Source organism: Pseudophryne corroboree, chromosome 10 (assembly GCF_028390025.1).
Source record: "Pseudophryne corroboree isolate aPseCor3 chromosome 10, aPseCor3.hap2, whole genome shotgun sequence".
Classification (NCBI taxonomy): Eukaryota; Metazoa; Chordata; class Amphibia; order Anura; family Myobatrachidae; genus Pseudophryne; species Pseudophryne corroboree.
Window position 1 is genome coordinate 19,551,063 of NC_086453.1, and position 22,939 is coordinate 19,574,001.

General features: G+C 44.7%; 1 pseudogene; it reads right to left on the minus strand.

The window, feature by feature from the left end:
- Positions 1-21,417: 21,417 nt before the first annotated feature.
- LOC134968112 (5S ribosomal RNA) lies at positions 21,418-21,536 on the minus strand (annotated as a pseudogene).
- Positions 21,537-22,939: the final 1,403 nt, after the last annotated feature.

Below are 22,939 nucleotides of genomic sequence, written 5' to 3' on the forward strand. Positions count from 1 at the left end.
AAATGCTGCAGCCGCCTGGATTTGTTATTAAGACGCCCACTAGCTGCTTTGCAAATCCCAGTGGCTGAGTACAAAGATGCAGCATCTGTTGTAGACAGTGGCGTTACAAGAGGGGTGCAGACCGCACCCAGGTGACCTCACTGGGAATGAGCCGGCAGTGCAGGCAAAGTTTCCCGGGGAAAACCCAGCATCTCCCAGGATGCAGGGCACGCCCCCTTGTGTGATGTAAAAGGGGGATTTCTCACGAGGTCATACCCCCATAGTGATGTTAGCGGGGGACTTCCTGTAGGGCCACACCCCCTTTCTTGAGTACTAATGGCCGCACCGGGCATCACCAATCCCATTGCCGCTACTGGTTGCAGACCAGTCGATTACTGAAGTTCTATGTAGACCTATGGTCATGTCACAGTACCACCGGAAGTGGTGTAATGGTCGTGGGTTCAATTCCCACCATGACCTTAACTGGGTGGAGTTTGTATGTTCTCCTCGTGCCTGTGTGGGTTTCTCCAGGTACTCCGGTTTCCTCCCACACTCCAAAAATATACTGGTAGGTTATTTGGCTCCTGACAAAAATTAAACCTAGTGTGTGTCCATGTGTTTAGGGCAGATTAGATGGACCAAGTGGCCGCATTCTATGATTCTATGAAGATGGCGGAGCCATTGTAACTGTGTAGGTGATTGCAGCTTCGAGCACACCCCCAAAAGAGGTCACGACGCACATGCATTTTGGTGGTCACTTCCCCATTACCCCCCAAAATGTTCTTTGTGAATATACCCTATCCTCTTTGTGAGCGCTGCTGCAGTACCATCGTAACGACTGCTCCACTGCGTACAACTCTGAACTAGACTTTAAAAACATGTTTGGGACACAGATGCCTAGAATGTAACACCTTATTTTACAATAAAACCTTAAAAACATTATTCATTATTGTCTTACTTACCTGTTATGACATTATAAATGTAGAAGTCTATGATTAAGTATTGTCTACAAATAGCAGGCCACAAAGCTGTGCGTGTGTTGTTTAACCATAGAGGATTGGTAGGGTATAAATAATACAGCATTATACAGGAAGGTCAAATGAACCGCATGTTCTGCAATTGAACCGCAATAGTCACAGCGGCCACTAGATGGCAGCCATGTCATAGGAAAAATACATTACCAAATTATACTTCGTTTTATAAATTAGATTGAATTACTTTTGAACACACATCTGAGGAAAAATGACTTTGCCATAAAATATTTTATTTGCTTTTTTCGACTCTTTATAAACAGCTTATTTGTGTTAATTTAGCATAAACCAAATATTCCAAACAGGAGATTTCCTATTACATTCATAGTGACAAGATGATAAATTAAACATTTTGCTACAATAAATAAAATGTGTTCACTTTAAATAGTATTTTAAATAATTATAAAAATATGTTTGTTTGTTTTTTCCAATTACCTCACTGGCAACACAGTGCAAACCAATATATGCAAATTCCATGTTAACTGCTGCAACCAATCAGATTCTGCATTTAATTTCTTTTAAATAAAAGAAAGATCTTCTGATTGGTTTTTTAATGGCTTACAGAATATTGGGGGTGATTCCGAGTTGTTAGCAGCATTGCACACGCTAAGCCGCTGCTCTCTGGGAGTGTATCTTAGCATAGCAGAATTGCGAACGAAAGATTAGCTAATTTTCTCGTAACGATTACCCCGCAGTTTCTGAGTAGCTCCAGACTTACTCTGCCATTGCGACCAGCTCAGTCCTTTTCGTTCCTGGTTTGACGTCACAAACACACCCAGCGTTCGCCCAGCCACTCCCCCGTTTCTCCAGACACTCCTGCGTTTTTCCCTGAAACGCCTGCGTTTTTCCGCACACTCCCAGAAAACGGCCAGTTTCCGCCCAGAAACACCCACTTCCTGTCAATCACACTCCGATCAGCAGAACGATGAAAAAAACTTTGTTACGCCGTGAGTAAAATACCAAACTTTTGTGCTAATTTACTTGGCGCAGGCTTGCTGCGTACATTGCGCATGTGCAGTTTGCGACTAATCGCTCCGTAGCGAAAAAATAACGTGCAAACAACTCGGAATGACCCCCATTGCTGGAATGTTTCGTCATCTGTTCAGGCTTTTCATCCAAATTTGACAACTTTACATTACAATAGACACTGATGGTCATTTTCATATTAAATATGGTATCCAGTCTTTAGGATAACAACACTAGGTCGACCACTATTGGTCGACATGCATTAGGTCGACATATGAATAGGTCGACTCTAAATGTGTATAAACTTTGTACTGCAAAGTACACACATCCCTTGTCCATTCTCTCATTTTCTGTAGCTTAATAAAACACTAAATAACATTTGCATGTAAAACATTGCATTCAATGATAGTTGCACTACTCTGCTTCTCCTCTAGATGGAGCAGTGGACTGGTCGCACAGTAATAGTGATGCGTTCCACTCTTCCTGGAGTGACAGCGTAAAATCTGGATCTCACTATACGGCTAAGCTTTGTCCAGTCTGTATATCTCCAGTCATTGGACTACAAACAATGAGTCAGACATTGTAGTCAACAATTGGAGATGTCTCACATCCAGTCTTCGAACGGTGGACCAATATGGCCCATATATAGGATTCATTTCACAGAAATGATAAATATTTGAATATTAATTAACACTCGTTCTTTAAAAAACATCACCAGCCGACAAGAACAGATGGAAGAGAAGGGCAAATAATAATATGGAAATTACATTGCTGTTTCCCCCCCCGATCTATGCAGTATGTGTCTCCACTGGTCATTACAATGGTAATGGTACTTAGTGGGATATAATATTTAATAGAACATCTGATGTTCGGACCATTTTGAGAACCAGAATCTGCCGCCCGCACATTCCAGGGGTCACATTACTTGGAAAGCTTACAGATCATTTTGTAAGTAAACATAAATCTACGTTAAATTGTCTTCAGTGAATGAAACTGGTTCTTTCATGGGGGGTAGTATGGTATGCCGGCGGCCGGTCTCCCGGCGGCCAGCATACCGGCGCCAGAATCCTGACCACCGGCGTACCGACAGCTGGGCGAGCACAAATGAGCCCCTTGTGGGCTCGCTGCGCTCGCCACGCATGCCACGCTATCTATTCTCCCTCCAGGGGGGTCGTGGACACCCAAGAGGGAGAAAAGGTGTTGGTATGCCGGGTGTCGAGATTCTGGCGCCGGTATACTGTGCGCCGGGATCCCAACAGCCGGCAAACTAAATACCACCCCTTTCATGATGTCTAAATTGTTGCAAAATGTTGCAAAGTAAATACTAAATACTTTTTGTGGAAGATAGAGTGACTTAGCTGGAAATATTCATTTGCATGTACTAAGCACTTAAGGAGCCCCCATTTATAGGGGGTCTGCAAAGCTAATTTCTAAAAGTGCAGACCCACATTGTAAATGCCGGTCAGTGGCGGCTTTAATGGATTTCTCTGTCCTAGCGGTTGGCGTTAGTGGAGGTGCAAGTTTGAGCATTTTCTGGTGGGAGGAGCCGCGCAGATTGGGGGGTGAGCGTTGCTAGGTGGTCAATAAATCGGATATGCACGGACAGAATAGCTCTCTGACCTTCTATGATTTGCACTTTTAGAAATGACCCTTCATATCCTCCTACAGGGAAATCAGTAAAAATGTGGTGTTCAAAAAGAATCGAAAAATCAGGACTCGTAGTATGAAAGTAGGGGGAAGATCAGGACTATTAACGTTGGCAGGAATGAAAACCTGGCAATGTATGGGAGCAAATTACATTTGTCAATTTGCTCCCAAAACCAACTTCTCTGAACGACCGTTTTCATTGGTTTTCCATTTTTTCGGAGCAAATTGACGATTGTAATTTTGGTCCCATAAATTACAAAATTTTTGTTCCCGCCAACCAACTAGCTGGATGGTTGGGTGTAAGTTGACCCAATGTATGGACAGCCTAAGAATTGGCTATTGCAGATTTCAAATTAATTTCTTGTTGTAGAAACTGAAATTATAATAAATAACCCTCCACCTCTATTATAGTTGCCAATTTCTTAAAATAGATCACATGACGAGCTGACATCCGTGAAACAATTATTTGCAGATTTGCTGTGGAATATTATTTATGTGGAGTCGCCTACGCCGCAGCCTGGTTACTTATTAGTCTCCAGCTGTGACGGGGTTAACAGTTTCACAGAAACCAGAATGTATATCATGCGTATGGCGACAATACTAAATTTATATCCCCATTTTTGTAGCTTACTAAAAAAATCCCTTCTGTAAGTATTGGGTAAATCCGTGTCATTGGAAGAAACCGCTCCGCCTGGAGATACATCGTTCTTCCGTCAGCGGCTGCGGACGGATCTTGACTATGGGACTAACACAACAAGTCCTGATCTGTGCGATTTCTATAAGGAATGTGCTGATTGGCTGCGGGTTGATGACATCACTCGTCTCCTTTTCAGCAACAGCTTAATCTAGGGAGGGAAGTATATGGCAACCTGAAGATTAGTTCAATATACTGTATGAACAGCAAGCAAATCAGATAAAGCAGTACAGATATTTGCCACCTAGTTCGTATAGGATACAGACACCTCTGAACATTTTAAAGACAAATAGGGACCATTTATTAATTTGAACTGTTCTTTGGTCCATCCAGACTCACCTACAGTAACTAGGGGTATTGAAAACAGAATGTTGTAGTCTTTATAGCATAGGAAATGGAGCTGAAGGATTGGACCTCAGATTCAGATACTTGGCAGGTAAGTAGGGTGTACCAAAGAATACCTACAACTATTAAGGAACTTGTCCTATGCTTGGTGGTGGGTCACACTTGGCATGGGCCATGAGCATTTTGTTATTTGGGGGATATTTATAGTCAGTGGACATTTTAGACATTTAGAACATTCTCACTTCTTCAATTTGGATAACACATTTTTTTGAACTATCCCTAAATGTTTCTTGTACAGTATTTAGGAATTGTAAATACACTCTGCATAGGAGACTATACTTGGGTTGTTAGCGCATTACCTGTTCGGAGAACTCCCCAGTAGGGACCAAATGGGCCGGCTGTTCATTCTCTAGGTTGCGGGTGCTTGGATCACCCCCATAGAATAGAAGGAGCTTGATCAGATACTCTGTAGATTGATTAGGAGGTAGAGCAGCTGCCATGTGCAAAGCCGTGTTACCATGAGCCTGCCAGAGAGAAGAGGACATTACTTTAAGGTGCCCATGAGTATACCATCAGATGGGCAGGAGCCCATGAGGATATCATCAGGTGGGATAGAGATGATGATGCCATTAGGTGGGACAGAGACAATGAGAATAACATCAAGTGGGCAGGAGACCACTAGGATTCCCAGATGGGAAGAAGACAATGAGAATGCCATCCGGTGTGGCAGACACAATGAGGATTTCACCAAGTGGGAAGGTGACAATAAGGATACCATAAAGTGGGACGGAAACAATGAGGATAGCATCGGGTGGGAAGGTAACAATGAGGATACCACAAGGTGGAAGGGTGACAATGAGGATACCACCAGGTAGGCAGGAGACAATGAGGACCCTCATTACGAGTTGTTCGCTCGCAAGCTGCTTTTAGCAGCTTTGCACACGCTAAGCCGCCGCCTACTGGGAGTGAATCTTAGCTTAGCAAAATTGCGAACGAAAGATTCGCAATATTGCGAAAAGACTTCTCTGTGCAGTTTCTGAGTAGCTCGAGACTTACTCTTCCAGTGCGATCAGTTCAGTGCTTGTCGTTCCTAGTTTGACGTCACAAACACACCCAGCGTTCGCCCAGACACTCCTCCGTTTCTCCAGCCACTCCCGCGGTTTTCCCAGAAACTGTAGCGTTTTTTCAAACACTCCCATAAAACGGCCTGTTTCCGCCCAGAAACACCCACTTCCTGTCAATCACATTACGATCACCAGAACGAAGAAAAAACCTCATAATGCCGTGAGTTTAATACCTAACTGCATAGCAAATTTACTTGGCGCAGTCGCAGTGCGAACATTGCGCATGCGCAGTTAGCGGAAAATCGCTGCGATGCGAAGAAAATTACCGAGCGAACAACTCGGAATGACCACCGAGGATACCACCAGGTGGGAAGGAGACAATTAGGATAGCACCAGTTGGGCAGGAGACAATGAGGATACCACCAGCTGGGCAGGAGACAATGAGGATACCACTAGGTGGGACGGAGAAAATGAGGATACCATCAGGTGGGAAAGAGACAATGAGGATATCACCAGGTGGAACAGAGATAATGAGAATACTGAGAGTGGGGACAGAGACAATGAATACACACGATGGAGACAATAATAAATCAGGACAGAGAAAATTAGGATATTAAGAGGTGGGATGAAAAAGGAACTACGATGGGCAGAGAAAAGTTACCATATGACAATAATAAAGCTTGCTACCTACAGCTCCGAGCATATAAAATGTTGGCATTTTTCACCTTCATGTTGACGAGACCAGGATGTTCAGCGTGAGATATTTCAAGGAAATATTTGACCAGAGGGATGTTCCCGGCCTGCACAGCCAGATGGAGGACAGTCTTATTGCTCTTGATGTCCTGTTTGAGAAAATAATGGAGCTGTTTCAAGTAAGTCATCAGTTATGGAAGGCTAAGAGAAGCTCATTGCAGTATTATCTGATTGGGCTAATGACAGGAAGTCTGCCATGAATGGGGAATGATGACCCCTCCATGCAAAAAAAACATCTCAAATAGGTTTACTGATAAAAATTCATGCTACGTGAACCCTGATAATTGTGATCGTTGTTATTGCAGATTTTCTATGCACAATAAACAGAACTTCCAGTAATCCATACTCCCAGTGATGACCAAATAGAAAATTCATTACACAAGGCCTGATATCTAGAGATGGACACATTCTACTGCATCTTCATGCTAAATGCTGTAGCTGATGGCAATCCTAATGAGATGCCCACCGGCCGCAACACAAATCCGTTGATGTTTACACAAATCAAACCATCGATTGGACATAGGCTGCACCATCGGTCATTTCACCAACCGTGACACCGGTACGCCAGCCGCCGCTAGCCACCCCACTAGTCACCATCCAGGAATTGGGATCTTCCCAAGGGAAGAAGTCTGCACCAGACTAACCATGCTCCCTCCATAATATGTCTAACATGGTCTACATGTATCTAAAGGTTTCCATACCCTAACAGAATTGGAGTTGTTTGACCTAATACTGATTCTGCTCAGTGGAGTGTAGGCTACTACCCGGTGAGTAAGACATGCGCAGGGAACCCGTGTGTAATGGAAATGCCTTCACATCAGCACATTTATGGGGCTGTTTGCATCTTGTACCTGGCTGACGCAGCTGGCTCCCATTTGCAGCAGAAGATGGACACACGACAGGGTCTCACGGTCACGTTGCTGGGCGTCTGGGCAACTCGGATTCTTCTTGTTTTTGTAAGCGGCGTTCTGCGATATGACAGCGCAGTGAAGAGGGGACAGACCTGCAAGACAAGAACCAAACGTTGGGGGAGATGTGTCAAACGAAGTGGAGAAGTTGCCCATAACAACGAGTTTCTACCTATCATTTTATAGAATGTACTTGATCAGTGCTAGCTAGAGGCTGATTGGCTGCTATGGCCGGCTTCTCCACTCTTTAGAATGTTTGATACATTTACTCCATAGTTACTCCAGAGGAGTATGCTGAGAAACAACTGATACTGGTGGTGTCTGTGGTAGGCTATAGGACAAATATTCATATTTACCGTTGTATTTTTTTTCCTGGTTACTGTTACATATTTATAAGTCTGCAATGTGTCATGTGACTACCAAGGTAACCATAGTCACATGGCACATGATGTAGTGAGCAGAGAAACTTTGGAATCCCAATCTGAACTCTAACTCCACTGTGACATCCCCCCCCCCCCTTCATTTCCTCCTTCTACCATCACATGACATGCTGAGAGCTATGACTACTTGTGTCTGGCAGTCATGCTCTTTTTTTTTTTTTTACCTCCAGAGAGATTTTGAAATGAGATAATGGATAATAGGAGGCCAGTGCAGGAAAAGAATGCATTCTAAAAAGGGACTTCGCTTACTAAGAAGGAAAAGCTTTCGATTGCTGCTTAAGTTGTGTGTACTGTGAGAAAACAACTCAAAACAATACTAATCGGACATCGTAAAGTCTCCTTCCTTTCCCAAGCTCTGGATGATTCTGCATAGCTGGTTTACACAGCATAAGTGCCATAAGATAGCATTGCTCACAGGTTGCACTAAGCACTTTTCTGTCCTACTATTAAACCAAACCGGGTAGGGAAGCTCTTGCTCTCACCTTCGTAGTTTCTCATCTCCACATCAATGTTCTTTTGGTGCTGAACAGCAAGGAACACCTGCAATTATCATGATCAAACCATTAGATTGAGGGGTCAGGGAACTCCCTATATGGGAGAAGTATGAAATCTTGGAGACAGATAAAGGGAAGAAGTTGCTCAAAGCGCTTCCAACTGTCACTTCAAAGACTGTACTCGTTCAGTAACAGATGCAGATTGTTTCTATGGGTAACTTCTCCAATGTACCTCTCTCCAAGGCTTGATTCCTCTCCCCCTATGTATCACACATCTATCTATCTAGCTTAGCTTTATGCTGAGAGTTTTTTGGAGCGCGTTATGATCAGACCCTGCCTTCTATACCTGCCTGACCTTTAAAGTAAACTTACTCTGAGCACGTCAGACAGTCCGTAGGTCCCAGCCACGTGTAGCGCTGTCTGTCCTTTGCAGTCTGAAGCATTGACATCTGCGCCAAGCGTGATGAGGTCATAGACAATCTCGGGCTGATTGGCTGCTACAGCGACCAGGAGCGGAGACTAAAGAGAGAGGAATAACCAAGACTTTAATCAGTCGAGTACGGGAGTTAAGATATGTGCAGGAGAATAAGGTTAATTCAAAGTGCACCCTCCTGCAACTTAGACCTGGGCATTATGCAGTATCACAGAGCAGGATATGTAATTGCGGAGGAGGCTATATGGGGCAGAGGTGGTATTAGCCTCTATGGCAGGCAAAGATATTTCTCATATCTGAAATAATGCATTGGAGGACAAAGATAAATAAATATTCCTTGAGTTTATGGGGGTCATTCCGAGTTGTTCGCTCATTATTTTTTTCTCGCAACGGAGCGATTAGTCGCTAATGCGCATGCACAATGTCCGCAGTGCGACTGCGCCAAGTAAATTTGCTATGCAGTTAGGTATTTTACTCACGGCATTACGACGATTTTTCTTCGTTCTGGTGATCGTAATGTGATTGACAGGAAGTGGGTGTTTCTGGGCGGAAACTGGCCGTTTTATGGGTGTGTGCGAAAAAACGCTACCGTTTCTGGGAAAAACGCGGGAGTGGCTGGAGAAACGGAGGAGTGTCTGGGCGAACGCTGGGTGTGTTTGTGACGTCAAACCAGGAACGAAACTGACTGAACTGATCGCAGATGCCGAGTAAGTCTGGAGCTACTCAGAAACTGCTAAGAAGTGTCTATTCGCAATTTTGCTAATCTTTCGTTCGCAATTTTGATAAGATAAGATTCACTCCCAGTAGGCGGCGGCTTAGCGTGTGCAAAGCTGCTAAGAGCAGCTTGCGAGCGAACAACTCGGAATGAGGGCCTATGTTCCCAACTTCCAACGACTTTGGTTTATTATCTTACACCCTCATGTAACTGGTGCTAAATATATTTCTTTATCTTCAGTGCTTTCTATTGTAAATGTCTGCCATGGCTTAATGTCATCAGACAAAGCTTATATTGGTTACCGTTGGATACAACACAGATCTCCCTGTTCACATAAGATTGTATCTGTGGCGTGTTTGATCACATGGAGTTCTGCAGAGGGTAGCGCACATGCAAATGGACTGAGAGGCGCGTACCTTCCCATTATGTTCCTTGGCATCCAGCTGACCGTACTGCAGGTAGCGCTCGGCCACGGCATACGTCTGGCACCTGAGGCCCCTCGCTGCGTACAGGTGGAGAATTCTACAGGAGAAATGAAACCTCGCTGTTATGTGAATTGATGACACAAAATCCATACTCTCGTCTAAGCACTAATTCAATAGAGAAATATCATATAACAATTAGCAAATCATTATTGTGGCGGGACGAAATGGAAAACTGCACCAGGGGGTGTCAGTGACCTATGTGAGTAGAGGGGGGCTTTGTGTTAGTAACAGAAACTGATGTTTTCATCCAAATACAGTGATGGTCGGGGGCAGATGGCATCAGGGCAGCCACCAGGGGGGGACTGTGAGGACTGGTGTCCCGGGCCCATACAGAGAGGGGCCTGGGACCATACAGAGACCCCTTGCTCCTACCGACAATACCTTTAGAGTCACACCAGTCTGTAAATCAACAGCAGGCTGAGGCCCAGGGACTTCTTAAAACAAGCCTTATTTGCACATCAGCTCTCTGTGAACCGTTCCTGTAGGTCTACAAGACTCCACCTATATGTGACATCACCATCTATGACATCACCTAGGGGTGGAGTAGTGCAGAAAAATCCTTTTTTGGGTAGGAGGGGCCCTGTCTATTTTGTCAGTCCCGGGCCCCACAATTTCTGATGGCAGCCCTGGATGGCCTCATGACTCTGATGGGGATGTGGCAATGGTAACATCGATTTTAGGCCCTGGGCCAGATGTACTAAACCTTAAAAAGTGATAAAGCGGAGAGTGAGAAAAGTACAAGCCAATCAGCTCCTAGCTGCCATGTCACAGGCCCTGTTTGAAAAATGACAGTTAGGAGCTGATTGACTGGTAGTTTATCACTTTCCAATGTATCACTTTTCAAGGCTTAGTACATCTGGCTCCCTGAGAGAAAGCAACAAGAAATCAAATGTATGCATTTCCTATAGTCCCCCAAACCACTCACGTGTCTCCGTCCTCGTCGCGATGCAGCAGCTGCTCCGGGCTGAGGCCCTGAATCTGTGCTCCGGCTTCCTCCAAGTCCACGGGCATCAAATCTGGTACCACGGAGCTCGGCATCCTCAGGAAGGAGTCTGCTCCAGAGGTGGAACACGATGCGGGTCCCAGCCAGGAGGAGTCATGGGCAAAAGCGGGCAAGTAGGAACCATGTGATGCCGATGCAGCCTTAGATGATGATAATAACAATAATAATAATAATAATAATAATAATAATAATAATGTCACTGTATTTATTATTTATATCTAGTGTTTAAATATTCTTAAATAAAGAACAGGTCACATATATTATCTTTTGTACAGGTGTATGTGATAATACTTTCATTTACCACTAGAGGGCAGAGCAAAGGGTCAATGCAGTTAGGGGGTCATTCTGAGTTGTTCGCTCGCTAGCTGCTTTTAGCAGCATTGCACGCGCTAAGCCGCCGCCCTCTGGGAGTGAATCTTAGCTTAGCAGAATTGCAAACGAAAGATTAGCAGAATAGCGAATATAAATTTCTTTGCAGTTTCTGAGTAGCTCGATACTTACTCTGCCACTGCGATCAGTTCAGTCCTTTTCGTTCCTGGTTTGACGTCACAAACACACCCAGCGTTCACCCAGACACTCCCCCGTTTCTCCAGCCACTCCCGCGTTTTCCCAGAAACACCAGCATTTTTCCGCACACTCCCATAAAACGGTCAGTTTCCGCCCAGAAACACCCACTTCCTGTCAATCACATTACGATCACCAGAACAAAGAAAAAACTTTGTTACGCCGTGAGTAAAATACCAAACTTTTGTGCTAATTTACTTGGCGCAGGCGCACTGCGAACATTGCGCATGCGCAGTTTGCGACTAATCGCTCCGTAGCGAAAAAAACTAACGAGCGAACAACTCGGAATGACCCCTTTAGTACGATCCTATGGCACACATTGTAGCCCCTACATTGAGTATTATAATATTCACCTCCATGGGGCTGCAAACGAAAATGAGCAAATTAGTGGCAAAATCATCGATGGTCTATGACCGATGTTGAATACTTTTACCATCGAAGGGGATGAACCCGATGGTTCCCCGCTATCGATGGTTCAGTGATACTGAATTGTTTTTTTTTTTTCAAACTGTCAGGGCACGAAGCTTTGCTCCACCCCCTGACACCCAATAAGCCATGCCCCCTTGTTCGCCAGCATTATTACTGTAAAGCAAGCATGACCATCGACGTGTAAAACCATCGATGGATCCATTCCAGATGGTTTTACACCATCGAGGTTATACATCAATAGTGACCATCGATGGATAACCCACCGATGGCCATCCCCTAGGGGCAGCATTTGCTGGCGGGCACTAAAATCCTCTCCCCCTGCTCCTCCTATGTACTCCGCTCCGCTGGCGCAGTTTTGTGGAATGACGCGACTGCGTCATGATGTCATAATGCGATCGCGTCACGACGCGATCGCGTCATTCTTCAACAGTCCACTGGACGAGAGGGGTGCAAGGAGGAGGGAGGGGGATATGTAGCAAACCTTGGAGAGAGGTAAAGTGGGGAAGTTACCCATAGCAACCAGAATCAGAGTCTAGCTATTATCTTCTAGAAGGCGCTGATTGGTTGCCATGAGCAACATCTCCATGTCTAAAAACCCTCACTTTAGTAAATATACTCCACAGGGTCCATTATCAATCTGCATATACCAACAGGTCCGGTAGTAAGGTCTAGCCCGCACTACATGAACCAGCAGGGACAGAGAGGGTCACCTATCTCTGGACTGTAGCTGGTATAACATCTCATACACTGGGACTTCAGTCACAAACAGCCCCTGACGGTACGCCAGGATCCAGGAACCTAGGCTGTGCCCAGCGTCATGTACAGGGTACGGTTTAGCCTTATACGTGGACCGCCACCGCTGTGCTTAGACCTTTGCAGTGTCTCACCCCTATGTCCGTCTCCAGAGATTGAGAATCGCTCCTCCCGGTCTCGTATCGTCCCTCGTGGCTGTACATCGGGCCAGGCCTGGCAGCGTATAGGTCCGGCAGCGAGGAGTAGGCGTAGTGAAGGGTCGGCCTTTGGAACACGAGGGAATCATCTTCTCTCTGGTTAGGGCTGTGGTGGATGAATGACGCACTGACTGCACCTACAGTGGAGAAGCGACACTTACTGAGTAATACCGTATGTGATATAAATATACAGATAATATGACGAGCAAAGCTTACACTGACTGCACGTCACTGCAGAATGTCTCTCAGCTCTATAGATACACGGAGAAGATAACAACAACGGGGGGAAATATATACGTAGCATTATGTCATTGCGAGATAAACACGTAGGTGCCTGATGCAGGTGCGGTCGGAGGAGCTATCGCTTACATGGAAGCCGCAGGGATGCACCGGTACGGTGACGCAGCAGGGGGTGTCTGATATAAGAAGACGCCTCCTGCTGCATTTGTGATCCGTGCTACCGCATCAGATCACCTGCAACACCATCCGCTGGCTGCGTCTCCCACAGGGTAGCGCAAGTCAAGCTGCCAAGATACAACACAGAGGCTGGGGAAACTCTGTCTTCTGATCAGTGGTGCAAGTAGAAATATTTTCTTAGTGGTACTGAGGGCCGAAAAATAGACGTAGTCATGTGTTGTGAGGGGGCGTGGTCATATGCTGCTAGTGGGAGTGGCTACATGACACTAGTGGCGTGGCCACACGACAGCCCCTTTTTTGGGGTGGAATCTGGAGGCAAGGCTAAAAATATATAGTAATGCCTCCAGTATAATAGAAATATATAGTGATACCTCCAGTGTAATAGAAATATATAGTGATACCTCCAGTATAATAGAAATATATAGTAATACCTCCAGTATAATAGAAATATATAGTAATACCTCCAGTATAATAGAAATATATAGTGATACCTCCAGTATAATAGAAATATATGGTGATACCTCCAGTATAATAGAAATATATAGTGATACCTCCAGTATAATAGAAAGATATAGTGATACCTCCAGTATAATAGAAATATATAGTAATACCTCCAGTATAATAGAAATATATAGTGATACCTCCAGTATAATAGAAATATATAGTGATACCTCCAGTATAATAGAAAGATATAGTGATACCTCCAGTATAATAGAAATATATAGTGATGCCGCCAGTATAATAACAATATATAGTAGAGATGAGCGGGTTCGGTTCCTCAGGGTCCGAACCCCCCCCGAACTTCACCCATTTTACACGGTTCCGAGGCAGACTCGGATCTTCCCGCCTTGCTCGGTTAACCTGAGCGCGCCCGAACGTCATCATCCCGCTGTCGGATTCTCGCGAGATTCGTATTCTATATAAGGAGCCGCGCGTCGCCGCCATTTTCACTCGTGCATTGGAGATGATAGCGAGAGGACGTGCAGCGTTCTCTCAGTTTCTGTGTTCAGTGTGCTGCAAATATCTGTGCTCAGTGTGCTGAAAATATCTACGTTCTCTGCCTGAAAAACGCTCCATATCTGTGCTGCATTGTAGTATAAAGTAGGAGGACAGTGCAGAATTTTGCTGACCACCAGTATATATATAGCAGTACGGTACAGTAATCCATTGCTCTACCTCTGTGTCGTCAAGTATACTATCCATCCATACCTGTGCTGCATTTTAGTTGTGCGCAGTATATAGTAGGAGGACAGTGCAGAATTTTGCTGACCACCAGTATATATATAGCAGTACGGTACAGTAGTCAATTGCTCTACCTCTGTGTCGTCAAGTATACTATCCATCCATACCTGTGCTGCATTTTAGTTGTGCGCAGTATATAGTAGGAGGACCGTGCAGAATTTTGCTGACCACCAGTATATATAGCAGTACGGTACAGTAGTCCATTGCTCTACCTCTATGTCGTCAAGTATACTATCCATCCATACCTGTGCTGCATTTTAGTTGTGCAAGGTATATAGTAGGAGGACAGTGCAGAATTTTGCTGACCACCAGTATATATATAGCAGTACGGCACAGTAGTCCATTGCTCTACCTCTGTGTCATCAAGTATACTATCCATCCATACCTGTGCTGCATTTTAGTTGTGCGCAGTATATAGTAGGAGGACAGTGCAGAATTTTGCTGACCACCAGTATATATATATAGCAGTCCGGTACAGTAGGCCATTGCTATTGATATATTACTGGCATATAATTCCACACATTAAAAAATGGAGAACAAAAATGTGGAGGGTAAAATAGGGAAAGATCAAGATCCACTTCCACCTCGGGCTGAAGCTGCTGCCACTAGTCATGGCCGAGACGATGAAATGCCATCAACGTCGTCTACCAAGCCCGATGCCCAATGTCATAGTAGAGAGCATGTAAAATCCAAAAAACAAAAGTTCAGTAAAATGACCCAAATATCAAAATTAAAAGCGTCTGAGGAGAAGCGTAAACTTGCCAATATGCCATTTATGATACGGAGTGGCAAGGAACGGCTGAGGCCCTGGCCCTATGTTCATGGCTAGTGGTTCAGATTCACATGAGGATGGAAGCACTCATCCTCTCGCTAGAAAAATGAAAAGACTTAAGCTGGCAAAAGCACAGCAAAGAACTGTGCGTTCTTCTAAATCACAAATCCCCAAGGAGAGTCCAATTGTGTCGGTTGCGATGCCTGACCTTCCCAACACTGGACGGGAAGAGGTGGCGCCTTCCACCATTTGCACGTCCCCTGCAAGTGCTGGAAGGAGCACCCGTAGTCCAGTTCCTGATAGTCAAATTGAAGATGTCACTGTTGAAGTACACCAGGATGAGGATATGGGTGTTGCTGGCGCTGAGGAGGAAATTGACAAGGAGGATTCTGATGGTGAGGTGGTTTGTTTAAGTCAGGCACCCGGGGAGACACCTGTTGTCCGTGGGACAAATATGGCCATTGACATGCCTGGTCAAAAAAATCACCACTTCGGTGTGGAATTATTTTAACAGAAATGCGGACAACAGGTGTCAAGCCATGTGTTGCCTATGTCAAGCTGTAATAAGTAGGGGTAAGGACGTTAACCACCTAGGAACATCCTCCCTTATACGTCACCTAGAGCGCATTCATCAGAAGTCATTCACAAGTTCAAAAACTTTGGGTGACAGCGGAAGCAGTCCACTGACAACTAAATCCCTTCCTCTTGTAACCAAGCTCCTGCAAACCACAGCACCAACTCCCTCAGTGTCAATTTCCTCCTTAGACAGGAAAGCCAATAGTCCTGCAGGCCATGTCACTGTCAAGTTTGACGAGTCCTCTTCTGCCTGGGATTCCTCCGATGCATCCTTGAGTGTAACGCCTACGGCTACTGGCGCTGCTGTTGTTGCTGCTGGGAATCGATCGTCATCCCAGAGGGGAAGTCGGAAGACCACTTGTACTACTTCCAGTAAGCAATTGACTGTCCAACAGTGCCCTTTGCGAGGAAGATGAAATATCACAGCAGTCATCCTGCTGCAAAGCAGATAACTCAGGCCTTGGCAGCTGTGGTGGTGTTAAACGTGTGTCCGGTATCCACTGTTAATTCACAGGGAATAAGAGAATTTATTGAGTTAGTGTGTCCCCGGTACCAAATACCATCTAGGTTCCATTTCTCTAGGCAGGCGATACCGAGAATGTACACAGACATCAGAAAAAGAGTCACCAGTGTCCTAAAAAATGCAGTTGTACCCAATGTCCACTTAACCACGGACATGTGGACAAGTGGAGCAGGGCAGACTCAGGACTATATGACTGTGACAGCCCACTGGGTAGATGTATTGCCTCCCGCAGCAAGAACAGCAGCGGCGGCACCAGTAGCAGCATCTCGCAAACGCCAACTCGTTCCTAGGCAGGCTATGCTTTGTATCACCGCTTTCCATAAGAGGCACACAGCTGACAACCTCTTACGGAAACTGAGGAACATCATCGCAGAATTGCTTACCCCAATTGGACTCTCCTGGGGATTTGTGACATCGGACAACGCCACCAATATTGTGCGTGCAATACATGTGGGCAAATTCCAGCACGTCCCATGTTTTGCACATACATTGAATTTGGTGGTGCAGAATTTTTAAAAAAACGACAGAGGAGTGCAAGAGATGCTGTCGGTGGCCCGAAGAATTGCGGGCCACTTTCGGCATTCAGCCACCGCGTGCCGAAGACTGGAGCACCAGCAAACACTCCTGAACCTGCCCCGCCATCATCTGAAGCAAGAGGTGTTAACGAGGTGAAATTCAACCCTCTATATGCTTCAGAGGATGGAGGAGCAGAAAAAGGCCATTCAAGCCTATACAGCTACCTACGATATAGGCAAAGGAGGGGGAATGCACCTGACTAAAGCGCAGTGGAGAATGATTTCAACGTTGTGCAAGGTTCTGCAACCCTTTGAACTTGCCACACGTGAAGTCAGTTCAGACACTGCCAGCCTGAGTCAGGTCATTCCCCTCATCAGGCTTTTGCAGAAGAAGCTGGAGAGATTGAAGGAGGAGCTAAAACGGAATGATTCCGCTAGGCATGTGGGACTTGTGGAAGGAGCCCTTAATTCGCTTAACCAGGATTCACGGGTTGTCAATCTGTTGAAATCAGAGCACTACATTTTGGCCACCGTGCTCGATCCTAGATTTATAACCTAAATTGTATCTCTCTTTCCGGCAGACACAAGTCTGCAGAGGTTCAAAGACCTGCTGGTGAGAAAATTGTCAAGTCAAGCGGAACCTGACCCGTCAACAGCTCCTCCTTCACATTCTCCAGCAACTGGGGCTGCGAGGAAAAGGCTAAGAATTCCGAGCCCACCCGCTGGCGGTGATGCAGGGCAGTCTGGAGCGATTGCTGACATCTGGTCCGGACTGAAGGACCTGCCAACGATTACTGACATGTCGTCTACTGTCACTGCATATGATTCTGTCACCATTGAAAGAATGGTGGAGGATTATATGAGTGACCGCATCCAAGTAGACACGTCAGACAGTCCGTACGTATACTGGCAGGAAAAAGAGGCAATTTGGAGGCCCTTGCACAAACTGGCTTTATTTTACCTAAGTTGCCCTCCCTCCAGTGTGTACTCCGAAAGAGTGTTTAGTGCAGCCGGTCACCTTGTCAGCAATCGGCGTACGAGGTTACTTCCAGAAAATGTGGAGAAGATGACGTTCATCAAAATGAATTATAATCAATTCCTCGGTGGAGACATTCACCAGCAATTGCCTCCAGAAAGTACACAGGGACCTGAGATGGTGGATTCCAGTGGGGACGAATTAATAATCTGTGAGGAGGGGGATGTACACAGTGAAAGGGGTGAGGAATCGGACGATGAGGAGGAGGTGGACATCTTGCCTCTGTAGAGCCAGTTTGTGCAAGGAGAGATTGATTGCTTCTTTTTTGGTGGGGGCCCAAACCAACCAGTCATTTCAGCAACAGTCGTGTGGCAGACCCTGTCGCTGAAATGATGGGTTTGTTAAAGTGTGCATGTCCTGTTTATACAACATAAGGGTGGGTGGGAGGGCCCAAGGACAATTCCATCTTGCACCTCTTTTTTCTTTAATTTATCTTTGCATCATGTCCTGTTTGGGGACTATTTTTTGAAGTGCCATCCTGTCTGACACTGCAGTGCCACTCCTAGATGGGCCAGGTGTTTGTGTCGGCCACTTGGGTCGCTTAGCTTAGCCATCCAGCGACCTTGGTGCACCTCTTTTTTTCTTTGCATCATGTGCTGTTTGGGGACTATTTTTTGAAGTGCCATCCTGTCTGACACTGCAGTGCCACTCCTAGATGGGCCAGGTGTTTGTGTCGGCCACTTAGGTCACTTAGCTTAGTCACAGCGACCTCTGTGCAAATTTTAGGACTAAAAATAATATTGTGAGGTGTGAGGTGTTCAGAATAGACTGGAAATTAGTGGAAATTATGGTTATTGAGGTTAATAATACTATGGGATCAAAATGACCCCCAAATTCTATGATTTAAGCTGTTTTTGAGGTTTTTTTTGTAAAAAAACACCCGAATCCAAAACACACCAGAATCCTACAAAAAAATTTCAGGGAGGTTTTGACAAAACGCATCCGAATCCAAAACACGGCCGCGGAACCGAATCCAAAACCAAAACACAAAACCCGAAAAATTTCCGGTGCACATCTCTATAAGTAATGCCTCCAGTATAATACAAATATATAGTGATACCTCCAGTATAATAGAAATATATAGTGGCTCCCATTCCCCTACAGAATCTTCTTCAAACTCCTCACCCTCACATACAAGGCCATCTCTAATTCCACTGCTCCCTACATCTCCAACCTCCTTTCCCTTCATACTCCCTCCCGCCCCCTACGGTCGACTAATGACCGTCGCCTCTCCACCGCCCTGGTCACTGCTTCCCATGCACGAGTTCAGGATTTTGCCCGTGCTGCACCCCTTCAGTGGAATGCCCTCCCCCGCTCCATTAGACTCTCCCCGACCTTGCAAAGCTTCAAACGGGCACTAAAAACCCACCTATTCATCAAAGCATACCCTCCCGATGCATAACCCAGTGCTGAAGCCGCGCCTCCACCCCCCTGCCTCATGCCGTGAACACCTCAGCTTTGCTTGCATACTGCCATCTGGCTACCTCCCACTTGCCTGCACCTCTTGTCATCTGTCTGTCGCCCCTCCCCACTAGATTGTTAGCTCTTCAGAGCAGGGCCCTCTTTTCTCTTGTTATCTAAGCCCTCGTCTCGACACATTTCACTCGCAGCTCTCCCCTACTCAATGACCATCTTTATCCTGCTAGTAAAGGCTCATCTCCATCTATGGCCACCAGCCTCTAGTAGTACGATGATCACTCCATCAATACTTACATCTTAGCTGTATTATGTCTTGAGAACGTGTGGTGCTCTGTTACCTGTACTCTATTTCTGTTATTTATTTACTGTAATGCTATGTTTTGTCTCCCTGTACTGTCCTTTGTACGGCGCTGCGAAACACATGTGGCGCCTTATAAATAAAATGCAATAATAATAATAATACCTCCAGTATAATAACAATATATAGTAATGCCTCTAGTATAATAGAAATATATAGTGATACCTCCACTATAATAGAAATATATAGTGATACCTCCAGTGTAATAGAAATATATAGTGATACCTCCAGTATAATAACAATATATAGTAATACCTCCAGTATAATAGAAATATATAGTGATACCTCCAGTATAATAATAATAATATATAGTAATGCCTCCAGTATAATAGAAATATATAGTGATACCTGCAGTATAATAGAAATATATAGTGATACCTCCAGTATAATAGAAATATATAGTGATACCTCCAGTATAATAGAAATATATAGTGATACCTCCAGTATAATAGAAATATATAGTGATACCCCCAGTGTAATAGAAATATATAGTGATACCCCAGTACAATAGAAATATATTGTAATGCCCTCAGTATAATAGAAATATATAGTGATACCTCCAGTATAATAGAAATATATAGTGATACCTCCAGTATAATAACAATATATAGTAATGCCTCCAGTATAATAGAAATATATAGTGATACCTCCAGTATAATAGAAATATATAGTGATACCTCCAGTATAATAGAAATATATAGTGATACCTCCAGTATAATAACAATATATAGTGATACTTCCAGTATAGTAATAACAAAAAACCCTCAAAAACAGCTTAAATCATAGAATTTGGGGGTCATTTTGATCCCATAGTATTATTAACCTCAATAACCATAATTTACACTCATTTTCAGTCTATTCTGAACACCTCACACCTCACAATTTTATTTTTAGTCCTAAAATTTGCACCGAGGTCGCTGGATGGCTAAGCTAAGCGACACAAGTGGCCGACACAAACACCTGGCCCATCTAGGAGTGGCACTGCAGTGTCAGACAGGATGGCACTTCAAAAAAATAGTCCCCAAACAGCACATGATGCAAAGAAAAAAAGAGGCGCACCAAGGTCGCTGTGTGACTAAGCTAAGCGACACAAGTGGCCGACACAAACACCTGGCCCATCTAGGAGTGGCACTGCAGTGTCAGACAGGATGGCACTTCAAAAAATAGTCCCCAAACAGCACATGATGCAAAGAAAAAAAGAGGCGCACCAAGGTCGCTGTGTGACTAAGCTAAGCGACACAAGTGGCCGACACAAACACCTGGCCCATCTAGGAGTGGGAAATGTGGTCTTAAGAAAAGAGCAAAAGACAAAGAGCTGCTATATGCCTTTTCCAGGGCACACTTAGAAAAAATATATATGTGATAAATTATGAAATTATGAGTAAATTAATACTTAACTTTTATTGAGATATACTTGGTAAAAGGGAGGAGGCGAATATAAATAATTTGTTACAAATTGGGGCGATAAAGATTGGGAAGGTGAAAATATGTTTACTCCCTTTGTTGTCCAAAATTACTTTGTTTCTGAATTGAACAAGTGTTTGTGGGAGTAAATTTGCTCCATTGGGTTCAGCTATCCCATGTCAGAATATCTAAATTAAACAAAATGCCTGGGGCTGCATAGAGAACTGGAAAGACTCAAATGGTGTGAGAATAAAATACCTACGGTACCTAGTATTCCCTGGTGGTCTCCCAACCGGGTACTTACCAGGCCCTGCAATGTATGGCTTCCAAGATCAGATGAGATTGGGCATACTCAGTGCGGTTTGACCGTAGGTGAGTAAATCTCCAGCTTGTGCAATCAATTCCAGTGTGTGGTTACTTCAGGCAAATTTCATGGCTAAGATAGTCTGACAGGGACTACCCCCCTAGATGAAATATGAATGATACTGTGCAGTGGAAAAGCACACCGTATTCTACTGGGTGTCTGTTGCCCCCATATGGGAATCCTGATGATAATCCTGTGACTAGCAATAATAACTCCTAAAGGTTTATACCTCTGCTGAATGTTCCTATGGCTAGATATCACATCATATTGCTACTATGCATTCAAATTGGCACAGGGAAAAAAAAACGTTTCTCAAAAATGACAAATGATGTTTGTTGCACTAAGTATCAAAATATCATAAGAATGAAAATTATTTTAGAAAAAAAGGGGTAGAGCAGACAACCTAAAATTAGGCACAGAATCGTTATGCTGTGCCTATATAGGAGCCCCCCCTGGTGGAAATTAGAAATACAATTGTAATACAATTATAATAGTGTGCCTCACTGGATGTGAGGTTCAAACCTTAATGCCTGCATGCATTGGTGGGCAGTGTGAGGTCTGAAGTGTCCCGCAATTGTGGGTAGAAGTTTCCAACCAGGGAGAGTTCTGGAGCTGTGGAGCCGATGTCCGCGGTCCGTGCGACCGGAAGTTCGGACGCCGGGACCGGAAGTTGACGTACGTTTCGCTCTGGGAGCTTGATCACCTGATCACCTGGCGATCAGGTGATCAAGCTCACAGAGCGAAACGTACGTCAACTTCCGGTCCAGGCGTCCGAACTTCCGGTCGCACGGACCGCGGACATCGGCTCCACAGCTCCAGAACTCTCCCTGGTTGGAAACTTCTACCCACAATTGCGGGACACTTCAGACCTCACACTGCCCACCAATGCATGCAGGCATTAAAGTTTGAACCTCACATCCAGTGAGGCACACTATTATAATTGTATTACAATTGTATTTCTAATTTCCACCAGGGGGGCTCCTATATAGGCACAGCATAACGATTCTTTGCCTAATTTTAGGTTGTCTGCTCTACCCCTTTTTTTCTAAAATAATTTTCATTCTTATGATATTTTAATACTTAGTGCAACAAACATCATTTGTCATTTTTGAGAAACGTTTTTTTCCCCTGTGCCAATTTGAATGCATAGTAGCAATATGATGTGATATCTAGCCATAGGAACATTCAGCAGAGGTATAAACCTTTAGGAGTTATTATTGTTAGTCACAGGATTATCATCAGGATTCCCATATGGGGGCAACAGACACCCAGTAGAATACGGTGTGCTTTTCCACTGCACAGTATCATTCATATTTCATCTAGGGGGGTAGTCCCTGTCAGACTATCTTAGCCATGAAATTTGCCTGAAGTAACCACACACTGGAATTGATTGCACAAGCTGGAGATTTACTC